Source organism: Perissodus microlepis, chromosome 2, assembly GCF_051167445.1.
Source record: "Perissodus microlepis isolate ML-2025 ecotype Zambia chromosome 2, ASM5116744v1, whole genome shotgun sequence".
NCBI classification, from domain to species: Eukaryota; Metazoa; Chordata; class Actinopteri; order Cichliformes; family Cichlidae; genus Perissodus; species Perissodus microlepis.
The window spans coordinates 33,708,622-33,724,813 of record NC_140462.1 but is presented as its reverse complement, the minus strand read 5'-3'; positions in this window follow the sequence as shown (position 1 = coordinate 33,724,813).

Below are 16,192 nucleotides of genomic sequence, written 5' to 3'. Positions count from 1 at the left end.
CCTGTGGTGAGCACAGGACAGAAGATGGAATGTGTAGCAGGTCAAGTCTGCTTTGCTTTCATCCTCATGCCTTTGAAGAGATAAAGAGACTCTAATTACATTTACATAATCACACTAAGATAAAGTCGTGCACCAACTCGGAGCACACGTATATCCACGACCATATGCACTCTCAAGATGAAGGTTCAAGTGAAAATATTGATCAGTGTACATAATATTCTGACAGTTTCATGAAGATTCAGGAACATTAGCCATACTTCATGTTAATATCAAATATTTATAAAAGTAAGGTGTTCATATATAGGTTATTACTATTTGCTCCTAAGGTGATATGAATGTGCAAAGGTAATAAGATGTTCAGGTTTATCAGGAGAAATGTCTGCAAGAAAGAGAAAAATGCTGGAAACTAATATTGCAGCTGTCATGTGAGGCAGCACTGCACCCAAAAATGATGTTTGAAAGAACAGAAAAATATGTTGCATTTAGAAACTGTGGCACCTAGTCTGCTTGATTGCTGAATTTGCACAGTGTTGTAACAGTCATCCTTATTGTCAGTGGCTGTAACTGTGGGCTTGTTTAAACCGGAACAATCAGTGGGCTCTATGCTGTCCCCACGACTCAGAAGCTGCATCTATGACATATTTTGTCATGAATTAAACTTCATGTAATTTCAGTTGCTCATGTTAAAATTTACTTGCATACAATTTTCTGATATTTATAATCTTTTCCTCCATTAATGTGCTCCTGCATTTTAAAAGAGTTATGACAATAAAGAAAGTAGAGAAAATAGAATGCACTGCAGTAATGTTTCGATTCTTTCCTCCCTCACCTGCACTTGTGCATTAACGTGACACAGTCCTCATTACTTACACAGCCCTTCATCAAAAAATTACATTTCTGCTGTTTTCTGGACAACTATCGGTGAATTATTACCTAATTCACCGATAGAAATATTCAGTCGAGTACAGTTTTATCACAATATGCTGTTCGGTTTTATTCCACGTGTGGTCCATGCTCAGTGTAACTGCACATTTTCATAGGTTTCTTACAGCAGGACAGAATGAGCCAATGACATGGGTGCAAAGCATGTTATTGTAGTAGGACGTGTTTTCAATGAACAGCCATCGTCTGCATCATACTCACTACTGTTGGCAATAAAAAGACCTTTAACATATGAAGCATGTAGTCAAACACATCTGGATCATGTGACATGATAGAGCAAAATCTCTATATTTGTAAAAACCCCAAATTAGTAAAGTATGAGTGATTACGATGCAGTGTGGCGGTATTCAGCCACGCCACATTAAAAGGTCAGTGGAAATTCACTGGCGAGCAGAGGATGTTAGATTAATTTAAATGTACTTCTTTGTGCTGCTCAACAGAGCCCAGGTGAACATTAGATAAGCACAGAATAAAAAACTCTGTTGTCATGACAATATAAAGCTAAACAGCATACTGTTTGTCCTCAAGAGGAAACTGCAGACAACAATGTTTCACTATGAATATTCTACAGAAAGAAACATACTTACAAACATACTCACTCATTAATGAACTGAGATCTGAATGAACACTGGAGCTAAAAGATGGCGACAGGGGACATACTTGCAGTATTATTTCATATTTCTTGGCCCAAAATATATTATACAGTGTTTTAAAAAAGCAAGTTGGAGTTGGAGTAGAAGCCGATGCTACGAGGCAGGACTTTGGCTTATCCAGGTTTAACTGTCATAGTCTTATCTCCATGTTTTGTTATTCCTTCAGTCTCCCCCAGTGCTGTATCCATGTCTGTTTTTTCCTGGTCCCATTGTCAGGTCTGTGTGTCGACACTGGGACCAGTTATCCCTTGTGCGTATATACAGTCTACATCTCCTTCTGTTCTCTGTTGCGTTGTCCCTCATGGTTGTGTCCTCCCTTGCAGTATGTTTGCTTTTTTGATGCAAAGGTTTGGTTCTTCTAGTTTGTTTACTTGGGTTTTTTTTTCATTTCATTTCAGTTTAATTAAACCAGTTATGAGTTTACTCCTCGAGTCTCTGAGTCTTGTGTTTGGGTCTAAACTCTGCCAGCCACACAGCTGCTATGGCATTAACCCTGGGTTCTCTCTACTACTGTTACGGCCCCTGGCCTCGGAGAAAGTGGGCCGGCCTTCCTGTATGGAAATTCAAGCATGCCAGGACTCACAGATGATTGGCTGGCCAGGGAACTGTGCCCGCCCAACTGGATGCAGATCATGCAGATCACTTATGCAACTGCATGAGTGATCTACTGGTGTAGGCTGTCCCTTCTGCCTCTGTGTCGCTGCCCTTACGATTAGTGTTCTTTGTATTTACATGTGTCATTTGAACGCATGAGAGTACGTTGGCTTTATTTACCTGGCTGGTGAGTCGCTTCACTAACGGTTTTCAGTTTCGGTAATAAACTTCATGTTTTTTAATCTGACCCTCTTGGCTTTGGCTGGTGTCACGCAGGCGAAAATGGACTCAGGCGCAGACCAGCTGAACTAGAATAGCAGTCGTAAATGTATTTACAAAACACCACGTGAAAGTATATACAGTGTACAGGGCAAGGATATGCAACGGTCCAGGGGGAAAAGTCCAAAACACGCTCCGCTCATTCGCTCCTCTCGTATTTGTTTTCAGCACACTCACTCTCACGCCACGCCTCGCCTCGCCTCGCCACCAGGGAAACAGATCAGGGTACGGACGAGTCCGAGAACGAGAGTAACTCAACAATCCAGCGAAGAACCCTTCGCACCCTCAGCTTAAATAGCCCAGGAGTCCAGGTAATCAGGTAAGTTCACGGCAGGTGCGAGGGCCAAGGGCGGGAGCCCAGCTGAGCTCCGCCCAAGCAGACAGGTGAGAGAGAGGAGAGGGAGAGAGAGAGACACAAACTAAAAACAACATGTAGCCTGAAACCAAGGAGACACAGAGACCATGACAGCTGGTTTATGTTACCCCCCTGTCGCCTAGCAGAGCCAGGTCGTAGCAACTACAAAGTTGGTTCCCATCTTACCGGCTTATTTGTTATAGTAAATTATGTTGCAAACCTAACCTGGGCCCTACACTATGAAGCTCATCCAGTATATCCAGGATATCTTCACTTATCCTTGATGATGTTTGTCGTCCTGTTGAGGCAGCGGGAGCAATAAATGTCCCTCAGGGAGGGGAGAGAGCAGCCGATGATCCTCTGTGCTGCCTTGGCTACTCTCTGAAGCCTCGCTCTGTCCGCCTTCGTGCAGCTGCCGTACCATACTGTGATGCAGTATGTTAGCAGGCTCTGAACGAGCGGTCGAAGGTCAGCAGCAGGTTGGAGTCCAGTTCGTACTTCCCGAGGACCCTCAGGAGGTGCAGCCGCTGTTGGGCCTAGCATTCAGACGTAGCATTCAGACGTAGCATTCAGACGTAGCTTAGCTGCTGCTCCAGGCACAGAGTGGAGAGCTACGGCGATGGCGTCTTCTGTGGATCTGTTAGCGGTCAAAGTCTGACGGGAGGTAGCCCTTGATGTGCTGAAGGACTAGTCTCTCGAAGCATTTCATGATTACCATCGTGAGGGCCACAGGGCGGTAATCATTCAGGCTAGTGATGGGAGACTTCTTCAGAACTGGGATGATTGTTGTGGCGGATTTTAGACAGGATGGGATGGCTGCCTGATCTCAGGAAAGGTTGAAGATTCTGGTGAAGATGAGGGCGAGCTGGTGGGCACACGCTCTGAGCACTTTGCCAGCTACTCTGTCGTACTGGACCGGCACTGTTCCTGGAGTTCGCTGCTGGGACCTCCTGGCTGACATCGTGGTCCGTTGCAGTGAGTGGAGTGGTGGAACCAGCTGAGGGTGGGAGCAGGGCTGAAGCACAGTGCTGCTGTTGGGACATTTCAACGAAGCAATTTATCTCCTCTGCCAGCAGCACACTCAGGTTTTCTGTTTTCACAGTACAGCCTCTGTAGTTTATGATGCCCACACATCCCGTGTGTTGCTGCTAGACAGGTGGGACTCGATGTTTCTTTTATGGTCTGTCTCGGCTTTTTCCCCGTGCAGAGCTCTGTACACGGCTCTAGCTCCTCTAGTTTAAATCATATTTAATTGATGATTCTGTGTTCTGATTGTGTTAATTAGATGTGACAGTTTGGATGTCACAAAACTGGCATAAATGAGTGATGAATCGACTAATAATTTATAATAAAGTTTGAGGCCCATGCAAAGAGAAAAGCGAGGAGGTGAGTGCTGGGACAGTTTCTACACATGAGGGAGTCTGACTCTTTGTACACCCCTTTAATTTTGAAAATACACAGTTGTATCTTTTCCTTGTAACAGTTTATATTTTTAGACTGTAGATCATTTAAACTCAAACTTTAAGTCATGAAATTAGGACACTTTTTGTGCGTTTCTATCGACACGTGTGCAGTGCATGTCTGCTGCGCCCGTCTGTAGCACTCAGTGCAGATGGTGACAATTCAAAAAGGTTGAATCGTGTGGAAACTGTCATATATTCATCTCCTGATTCAAACCCCCAGAAAGTGGATAATGTGTCATAGTTGGAAGAAAGAAGGCCTGGAGCCTCACCACTGGGAGGGCGTGCTCGAGACTACAGCGCTCACACGTAACTGCAGTGTGAATCCAGAGCACAGCGTCTTCTCATAAAGAGGCATTCATGCACCCATTCAACGGAAGCTCATTCCTGAATATTCTATAACCCAAATGCTTTTATTTCTATATAGCTGCATGCTAATTGCACCACTTATGTACAATTAGCAGAATGCATCTGACACATATACCAGATCATTATCACTTTGCAGTAGAACAGCTAATTGAAGTCGACTGTGCACAATAAACTCTATGCTAGTCAACCACTTTGGAGACCTCACTGATGGCTGCCCAAACCTGTGAGGATGTCTTTCTTACAGAATTCTGATCATATTAATGCCAATCTTATAATATTTTACATCATAACATTTGTCTTTCTGGCCATTCAGCTCAGTTCAGATATGCGATGCTGCAGGCCTGTTAACTTGTTAAATGATTGAGTCTCCTGATTAACGGGGGGATGTACTGCTCTGCTTTTTATTGTTTCTTTCTTTGTTTTGTTTTCTGTTCTTCACACTGTCAGTTAACCTAATTCACAACTTCAATATCATTTTTGGAGACTAACCTAACCTTCAAATATCACACGAAGTCTGATGTTCTGCTTGTTAATCCAACCAACTTTAAAAATATCCATCTTACTGTTGCCTCCCATGAGCTCGATGCAGTCTGACCAGTGTCCTGGTCATGATCATGACATCACCCAGAGAAACTGGTTTTACTGGATATGCTTTTTTCTGTAAAGTAGAGTTTCTGGGTCAGACCAGCCCATGTGGTACCAACCATCGTAGCACATTCAAAACCACTTAAATCATCTTTCTTCCAATTCTGTGACGTTAGTTTGAAGTTCAGCAGGTTGTCTTGACCATGTCTACAGGGCTAAATGCATTGAGATGCTGTCATGTTGTGATTGGTTGGTTAGATATTTGTTTAACAACATCAAGAATCTAATGGATGTTCCTTATGAATTGTGTCTATATATATATATAAATATAAATAAATAAGTATAAATAAGGCATGCAGTGTCTAGCCAATGAAATTTAAACCATAAACTCATCAGTTCTCAGAAACAGCATCTTCCTCTGATGAGACCTAATTTTCTGGTGCAAATCAAACTATTGTCTCACCACTGTTTGAATGACCAGTTCCTTCAGGGAACACTGTCAACAGCACACATGAAAGGAACTCACCTCAAGGGTTTTGGGTTTTTTTCTGCTCACCCCCGACTCATCACGGTAAGGTTAGGGTCCCTGCGCCTTGATGTGCTGGCGGTCTCTTCCTGTTAAAGGTTGTTCTTTCATCACACCATCCCCACGTGGTGATCATCTGATTGTTAGAGTTTCCTCTCTCATGTTGTAGTCTTCATCCAAAATTAATTCATCACATCATCAAAAGTGAATCTCTCAGGTAACTTGCTTTGTGAATGAATGAATGAATCAAAGTGAATTTAACTGAATTGACTTCAGCTCAGTGTCTCTAACCACGGCTGAAAAAAGACACCTTGTGGAGCCAGTGATTCAAAGGTCAAGAACACCCAACGAGGCTGATACACAACACAAAATGTCAACTTTAGACTATCAGAACATCCTGAGTCAAGTGAAGTGATTTGCAGGGGATTATGACCTATTTCTGATTATTCCCAAGGGACACATTGACTTGCCCTTCTGGTTGCCAAACAGAGAAGTCAGACCGTGGCTGTAGCTCAGGAGGTCGAGCAGGTCATCGCTAATTGAAAGGTTGGGGTTTAATGCCTGGGTGTAGTCTACATGCCAAATATCCTCGGGCAGCATACTAACCCCACGTTGCTCTCTGATGCATCCACTGGAGTATGAATGTGGTGACTGTTAGATAGAAAGCACTTGCATAGAACAAGTGTAGAAAAAAATCCTGATGTGATTGAGGCAAGTTGTATAAAGTGCTCAGCTAGAGTAGAAAAACACTGCATAAAACCAGTCTACTTACCATTTAGAGGCGTGATTCGTCACTGCAGATAACAAGCCTCCCCTGCTCCACAGCATGCTTTGCACCACTGCATCCAAGACTTTGTGCTTTGTTTGATGATGTAAGGCTTCGTGCATAGAGTTTCATGGAAAGGTTTCCGTAGCTGAGTAGCTGCATGTGTTCTTGAGCATCTGAAGGCCACATGAAGCCTGAGGGTCTATAACAATTGACACACTTGTGCACTATGCACCTCAGCCTTCTCTGACCCTGCTCTGTGTTTTTAGATGGCCAACATTTCATGTCTGATTTAATATTCAAGGATGAGAGCAGGGTGGAGGGTTTTAGTGGTTGAACTGTGGCATGCCTAAAGTATGTGGGAGCAGGACAAGCTTTCAAGGATACATTTATAATAAAACAAAAACTAAATCAAAAAAAAAAAGCGCCCACACATGAGGGCCTACTGAATTTTTTTTATTTAAGAGGAAATTTTACAAACCGTGATCTGGAAGTGCAAATGCAGATCTTGATGACATTTTCATTTTTCTTTGAATAGCTGTGATATTTCCCAGCGTCGTCTGTTTATCGTCTCAGACAGGACCATTCCTCTTACTGTAATATTTAAAATCAGCAAAATATGCAGCCCTGCCATCCTTTATCATGCCGTTTAAAACCATTATGCACTCTTTCAGATGTAGCCTGTCCACATCTAGTTTATTAGCTTTCTATAACCGTTCGGGGCTTCAGCAGTCACTACAGATAGAATGACTTATCTTGGGGACTTCTGGAGGATGCGTGTGTCATTTTCAATACTTTTCCAAGTATTAAAGCAAAGTTCACTGGAAAGATCAGCAAGCATGTGGCTTAACATTTGCGCTCTGTTGTTTTTCCCTGCCACATGATTCCCACTGATAGTGAATCCAGGTTCCTATCAGTTTGTAAATTGTCAGTAAAACCATTGTCACGCTGTTTGGTTTTTCCTCATCACCGTCACAGGTACCACTGCCTGCTCAGCCTGCTCTTCACCTGTTTTCTTGAGGAAACCCAGCAGCCAAACCAGTGCTCCCTCCAGGCTCCACAACCCCAAGTGAGATTCATTCGGGCTCATTTCACACGTCCCCTGCCATATTCTTTTCCCCGTGCAGAGAGCAGGGCCCATAAAGACATGGATGAGCATAGCTGCAGTGAGCAGGCTGACATCACATTAAATCCTATGGATTAAGAATGGGATGTTACTCAAATTCATCTGTGTGTGATGGCAGGCGAGCGAAAACGCTTAGAAATATAGTGTGTATCTGCTTCAGGCAGACGTCCTTCAGATTTTGCTGTGTTTTTGAGACAATAGACTGATTTTGTAATTGTCTTGTCGAAACTTAGGTCACTGGAGATTTCTGGTCTGATTTCAGGATTTAAACATCACGCTTTCTCGATAGAGAAATCTTTTCTTTAGGGTTGAAAACCATAATTTCACACTTTTCTGAGTTCAGTCATAGCATGTTTGGGTTTGTTGAGTGCAGGAGACCTTAATGCTGTGGTGACCCTGATGTGAACAGCTGTTTATCATCTGTACCAGTGACAGGAAGTATTATGTAATCTGAGCAAGAAGGAGGCACATTTCTATCCAGCACACAAGATTGTTTCATATGTCAATTATTAATGCCCTGTCAGCACAGATGGGCAGTAAGGTGTTAAAAGTAGTGTGTTACTGTAATCCGATTACTCTTTTCAAGTAACAAGTAAAGTAAGGGATTACTATTGCATAAAAACATAATTAGATTACTGTTTGTGGTGTGAATGAGACACGGCGGGTACAGGGATCATAGGTTTGAGCCATTTTATTCAATATTTATCACAACACCCCGACCCCTGAGTCCCCGTGTTTTTAACTAGGCGGGCGCGATTAAGGATCACCGCAGACCACGCCCCACCACACTGTTACTTTCCCCTAAGCACGCTGCGTTACTCTGTTACTATTTGTGAGAGTGTCTCATGACAATGACGTACGAGCGTGCGACGTCCAACAGACGTGTGCAGATCAACAATGGATAATATGGGCTGTGTCCCAGTTCAGGGTCTGCAGCCTTAAAGGCCGCATTTTAAGGCCGATTACGTCACAGCGACGAAGGCTGTCCCAATTCAAAGGCTGCTTGAAATGCGGCCCTCAAATGCGTCCTTCATTTCCCTGAATTTTAAGGACGTGGCGGTGTAGACTTCGTGGCCCAACATATCCCAGAATGCATAGCGCGGCGGTGGGTGTGGATAATTATGCAGAGAAAAAACGGCGGAAGAGTAAACTTTCAAAAGTAAGTACTGAATATTATGTCACTTATTTATGTGCAAATGTTTAATAATGAAGAACATTAAAACATTGCTGTTGGCCACATGTCGGCAAAGTTATGTGACATTAGTGACGTTTGTACTAACTTGGTTTTAAAGCCTCTACTTCTAAATATACGCCGTTCAACAGCTGAGCTTAATCTTACAGAGAATGTGATGATTTCATGGATATTTAAAGTCAGCACTGAGATAAATTTAGTAATGCCAACATATTGAAAGAACAATATTTGTCTCTTATATATAACACATTTATATATACAGTGTCAAAGGAACCTGTCTTTGAGTGAAGATTTAAGGTGATAAGAAATATAAATAATATAAATAAATGCAACTTGAATCTTTACTGAAGCTCAGTGTTTGACGCAGAGTTCAAACTCACTGCTGTAATGACTAATAATGATTAATATAATAACTATAATATTGGCCATATTATATTTACACTGACTTTAGTCTCATGACCAACATGAGCTAATTGTTATTTACTAGCTAATCTTAAATGACTGTTCAGTACAGAAATGAAGCCCAACAATCATGTTTTACAGTCCTGTGGTCTCAGCCTCAGATACTCAACTAATCACACAAAGCTCATGTAGAAACAAATGTACAAAATATGTTCTCCTTCATTTCTGTCAAACAAAGCTGTATGAAACGTTTCCAGCTGTTAGTATCATGGTTGCTAGGCAACCTGGGCAGCGCGACGGAGGCTAGACCGTCCCATCTCACAAGCCTCGCACTCCCGGCCTTAGCGGTCTTTGAGTACGCGGCCCTTAAGGACCGTTAAGGCTGCAGACCCTGAATTGGGATCCAGCCATGGAGAGCAGCAGAGAGTACGACCATGCAGTGTTTAAAGCGTGGAAGTAATCACATTACTTTGAGTTTGATTCTGTAAAAAGTGACACAAACATTAGCGTCCACTGTACACTCTGCACGCTGCCACGGGAATGTGACATTCACAGAGAAACCCCCGGAACTAATTACTATTTTCAAGTAACTTGACCAACACTGCCTGTCAGTATGTGGGAGTCCTGCTGAGAATCCATGAAGGCAGGGATGGTGTTTTATTTTGATGGGGACAGGAAGCACATGCAAAGACAGACTGGGATCATATCATTATGTAAAAGAAGGAAGGGGGGGGGGTCCAGGCCAGGTACACAGAAAGACGGGGAGCTGGATTTATATGCAAGTGTGTCGGGATAAAGCAGCAAAATGAGCAGCATCTGGCTGCATTTCAGTGATCCTGCAACGCTGAGTGCAGAATTTATAAAATCACGAGCCGGCTAAAGTGATCCCTGTTTTTATTTTGATCCATTTCCCATAGCGGAGGACAAAAAGGTTTCAGACTTGTCCAGGCCTTACACCTCACCTGTGTTCTCCCCAGTGGTAGTTAATCCATAAAAATAAGGCTTTTATGGAAACACTGAATAGAAAATTGGTTCCTTAAAAAGACTCAATTAACAGTTGAGATTTGTATGTAGGTTATTTTATGCAACATTCACGGTGCCTTTGAATGGCAGAGATGTAGAAATGTGTGCATGTCCTACACAGAGCCATGACTCAGTGTTGTAATGAGTCTCACAGGTCTGAATGTGTGACTGAAGTTATTTATTTTACTTGTTTGATCTGCTGATCACCACAAACAAGCAGAAATTTGGAACTTTTTCATACATTTTTCATACTAGGAGAAACCTCCCATTTGCACTATAGTCAGATGACAGAATGCATTTGGCTTTTTATTATAAAAAGTTGTAAAATGAGTTTTTTTCCTTTACTCAGATTCATAATTATCAAATAACACGATGTAGCCCTGTCAAGGTGTTTGTAGTTAACTAGAACTTTGTGAAAAAACAAACTACATGTTAAAAAAATCTGTTTTTTTTGTTTAATTATTTAATATTTTGTGGTAGCTCGGCGGGTTAGAGTAGGTAAGCCACTAACTGGAAGCTCGATCCCAGGCTGCTCCAGTTTTCATACCAAAATATTCCAGGTTTTGTTCCACTTATTTCCATCTCACCATTTCCAGCTCAGTAAAGAATTTTTATGGCATGGGGGTTTTCCAACATAACAATCTTCCCAGAAGCACTGAAATTGAAATAATAGATGGAAGAAAAACACATTCATCCAACTTCAGGCTTCTTCTTTTCTGGCACAGAGAGAAAAAAGCACCGAGAAGGAAAGTGTGCTGTCTCCCTGTCCGATTCAGCTAAGGGAATTTTAATGAGCATCCGGTGAAGGCCTCCTTAACAAGAAGAGAGGGGTGAAACAATGACAGGCAAAGGGAGGAAGGAGAGTGTTTTGGAAGCTGTAATAGGTTGGAAAGGATGTCTTTGAAGATGCTGATGATGAGAGGGATTGGTCAAGCATAGCTGACATGAAGAGGGATGAGAAAACACGAGGAAGTTTCTCCTGTATTTCTTTCTTTTCCCAGCTGATCGTCTGTGTAACAGTGATCAAATATGATACAGAACTAAAGGTATAATATGTGATTACTGAGTTATTTATTCTTAGACATGTATGCTTTGATATTTGGATTATGGACAGTATGAGTGGGATCGTCTGGTTGCTTTTTAAAATAATAACTTTAATACTTTTAATTATGAAGTAACTTTATGCAAAGTGCAGTAAAGAGAAAAAATAGCACCAGTTATGCTCAGTACTTGAGTTTTATTTAGGTTTAGTTTAGATGTTCAGCATCAGGACTGGGACAGCTCTGTGGATTCAGACTTAATGTAATACTAAAATGATTGTCTCTGATTTGCTAAGTGGGGCAAGAGTGAGGACGCAACTGAAAAACTGTTCTGTAGGCGATTTACTGATGGTGTTCTTATTTAGAAAGAAGGATGCAGGCAGTGAACGGTTGTGTGGTGGAAAGGAGGACCCATGTGGGCAGTAACCTCTATTCATCAGCCCCAATGTACATCTCACTATAAAGAGTTTACATAACATACAAAAAGGAAACTGAAAACTTCCACTTACTGAAATCTAAATTGGCCCGAGACAGCACCCGGTCTCAATAAATAAAAATAAAAATCTTAGATTCCAGAATGAAAGCAGGAAAGAAACAGCAGAGGGATGTTCTGTAGGTGCAGCGAATCAATGAACACACTACTTACTAGTACATTTATCTGTGATTGCATTTCATCCTCAACGTATTTCCATTTGTTTTGCGATTTTTAGAGGAGCCATGCTTAAATCTAGTTGTACAGCTGATGAATGATATGTTTACCATTGATTTTTACATATCTCCCCAAGTCGTTTGAACCAAAGCACGCTAAATCCAGTACACAAGGATTCTTGTGTAACAGAAAAAGAAAAACCAAAATCGATGACACCTGACTGCACTGTTACTGCTGACATTTTCATCCTTCTTGTCTCCTTTTAGCTTCACCACTTGTATTTTATTTTACAATCACATGTATGTTTGATTGCAGAAGCACTCCTGCTATTTCCAGTTAGTCACTAAGGCTTTCTCTCCTGTTCGTCATCTCTTTTCTGATTCTCTGCTTACCATTTCTTCTCTAGTCGATTGGGGCTCTTTTCACTCAAAATGACATTTAATACATTGCATATGCTCATCCTCTTATTGAGAAATCATCCATGTGTGTTTCTGATCATTATAGGCAGCCTACATAACTGAAGGTAGTCCAACTTTCTGTGCGCCTCACCTTCCTCCACACCAAGACACGCACACTTTCTTTTCATTATTCAATCCACCACTCCAGTGCTGCTTTCATTTTGTTGCATTGCATCTTATTTCTTCTGTCTTCAGTTCATCACGTACATAGCACCATTTTCAGGTTGGGAGGGGGGAGTGTACTATCGGGGTAATAGTTGGCAGGTTGCAGACCAACACAGTTTGCTTTCCGTCCTCCACAAAGATGACTTTAGTCTCATGGCAGTGCATATAACCCCACATAACTGACAAATATGGTGGCGTCTTCATTGACAGACTGTAGTAACACTTCACATTCTTTACTGGTTGCTAATTCAAGACACATTTCAGTTTGTAAGTTGCTATCTCTGTCTGTTCTATGGTTTATTTAGAAAAGCTTAACGATGAAGAAATAGGTGAGCGCAGCCTCACAAGGCTCCCTCTTGTCCACAAATGGACTGCTGGTCAGCTTTCTCTTCTTGCATCCAGTCCAGGTTCAGCATCATCCTGTATCCGTGTGTTTGCTCACTATTTTTGCGTGTCCATGTTTTCTTTACCTGTTGCTTGTGAAGCTTGCACACAAGAATTTCACTCGCTTAGGCCTTAAGGCCTCACTTAGTCAACTTTCAGCCTTACTACAAGATAGGATGAAGACAATATGTCATTCATGGGGAAGTTCTTTGCCAATAGACATGTCGAGGTTGGAGTGCTGGTTTCTATCGACACTCTGGGTCTAATCAGAAGACTAACAAGAAGAGCCTAACCTATGCTGGACAGAACAGCTTCAAAACAAAACAAAAAAGAAGAAATTCTGGCTCTACCACTAACAAAACCCCTAATATCCTGCTGCTGTGTGTCTCAGTGATGTTTTTCTCACTTGCTCCGGTCTCAGTCAACTCCTATCCAGTGTCCTACATTTGACTATGCACTGCAGATAGCAATCTTCTTTTTCTATAAAGTCTTTAATCTGTACGAATCAACTGATATCCTGATGAATCCAACTGTTTATCAGAGGAAACACTTGAGTGTGACATCGGCTAACAGCATTCTCTTAGCTTATAACCAGCTGCTGTTGTTGTTTTCAGCTGTCTGGAGTCGACCACCGAGTTTGCAGAGAAATAGCATCTCCTAAACTAGTGTTGAACTGACATCCATGTGCAGAGAGATGTCTGTCGGGGGATGGATGTGTGGCTTCAACAGCCTTTGTTAACATCTACACAAACATCTGAACAACTAGTAGCTCCAATATCTGCAAGAAGTAACTACTATCGCAACTAGGGATTGACAAGGTACAACAAAAAAGAGGTCAGGTCAGGAGGGTGGTGTCATCATCCCTACACTCTGCGAGTGGGTACTAAGCCCTAAGAATACCTGGTACATTGAATACCAGAGCAGCTGATCTGAAAGAGAAGATCACGTCTAAGGTGGAAATCCTGACCCTCTATGGCTGACCAACAAGACTATGTGACGTACCCTTTGAAAGTCTATGAAAATGTGAAAGCTACAAAAAGATGTAGTGCTGTTTATGGATGAGACACACCCAGAATGGCTAACTGAAGGCCGGACCACCCTGATCACCGAGGATGGGACCGGTCCCATCCAACTACCAGCCAATAACATGCCTCAGCACAACGTGGAAGCTCCTGTCAGGCCTCAAAGCAGGATACGAGTTAGATACAAGTTCTGGGTCTCAGAGGTGCTGTTACTGCTGTCCTGTTGAATTCACCTTAAATCTTCGACTATTCTCCCACTCAGTAAAAGTCAAACTTCCAAAACTCTGTTCGCTCGAGTACTAAGTGTTTTTGGCTTCTTCTGAATGAGTACAGCTGTGTGCCGCTCGCATGATTTCCGCCTGCTCATCATCAGAACGCCTTGTGCCTGCCGGCTTCTTTGTGATTCTCTATTCAAAGATGATCTGCACCCCTTAACCAGCACTTGCCTTTTCATCACTTTGTCCTGTTCTCCTCCTCTTCCTCCTTCCCCTCCTCCTCCTCCTCCGTCGTTGAGCAGTAACGCCGGTATATAACTCGTCTTTTCCTGATGACTAAACTCTCCACAATTCTAATACCACACTCTGAATTAATATGGAAATACAGGGCAGTAGAGGAGTGGAGCATTAATCCAAGTGCTTTCACCTTTGTGCACTCACAGTAAGACAACTTTTTCCTTTGCTAAATATGCGCCCTGTACTTGTAAAACAAACCTGCATCCACTTTAGATGAATAACCACTGGTGAATATGCTGGGGCTCATAGCAGGGGTGGAAGTGGCACTTTTGTCTGTTCTTTTACTCCAAGGTCGGGAGCACAGTAAGGTGGCAGCAGGCGAAGTACCCAAGTAGCATATCTGGAAGAAGTAAGAAAATTGGTGCTCAGGAGCTGCTACCATTGGGGTCTGCCTCCCTGCCTGGTGCTCAGCACGGCTCCAAAATGCTCATTTGTTTCTCAGCCTTATCATACATTGGTTTTCTACCCTGGTGAACACACAGATACAGAGCAGAGGTACACCTGGCAGATCCATAAAAAGCCAGAAAAAACCTGTTTCCTTAAGGAATCAGACACAACTACAGAGTTATTGTCTGCTACAACAAGGCTGCGGCTCTGTTGGAGCCGAGTATTCATCCATTCAGTTTATTCTCTCCAGCACACATTTACACAAACTCACTGACCCCTCAACTTCAGTCATTTTACACAATCCCAAAATACACACATACGCACACACACGTAAATGCACAGACACACACACAAGGAGCTACAAAAACAAGCCAACAGACGGACGAGTGCATTGTCTGGATTCTGTGGTCGTTTCTTCCGAGTTTAAAGAGTTTGAAATGACATGACAGTGATTTGTGAGGTTGCTGCTGGTTAAGTTTGGTCCAACACCATGAGCCCATTTTAATCATTGCATATTATTCTACACTGATTTCAGCTCATATTCAAACCATTAAGAGATTACTGCTTTACACAATAAGGGTCCCCTATTTTTAACAAGTTGTTCTTTTTAAGCTAAGAAGTTGAGCTTTGATGTAACCACTGTCTGCTTGTGCAGACTGGAGATGTGCCTGTCACTGACGTGTTACCAGTTATTCACAAGTTTGTTTGATTACTTAGCTATAAGAATGTTTGGTTATTATAAATGTATATTGTGTTTGTTAAATGATTCTTTCTTGGTTGGTTGAATTTGAATCTAAGAAAATTAAAATCAACTAAATATATATGTGTTCACCCAATGAGAAGCAAGTACTTGAAAACAGTGTCTCTATTGCTGATGCTCCACACCCCAGAAAAAGGTCCAATCAAAGCAAGCAGGAACAAACATTGGAAGGTTTTGAAGCTCACACATCTTCAGAGCTCGTTGTAGAGCCTCTTTTTTGCATTCATATTATGTTTTGAGTGTATAGTAAAGTAAAAAAGTCGCAAAAGAGGATAAGAATAATCAAATTACCAAAATTCTACATTAAGCATAAATAAAAAAACGTTTAAAACTGGTCCAAGCATTAAATGAAATAACCAAGTGCTGCTGAACACAGAGACACAGCAAAGGTACAACATGTCTCAACTTAGAATATGAAAACGCAATTTGATGACAACAACACTTTCAACACTTCATGTGTTGTCTGCATATAGTGATATATTTTCATGGGGGTAATTGTGTAGTTATTGGTGTGTATGTTCCAAATAATTCTTCTACTATCTC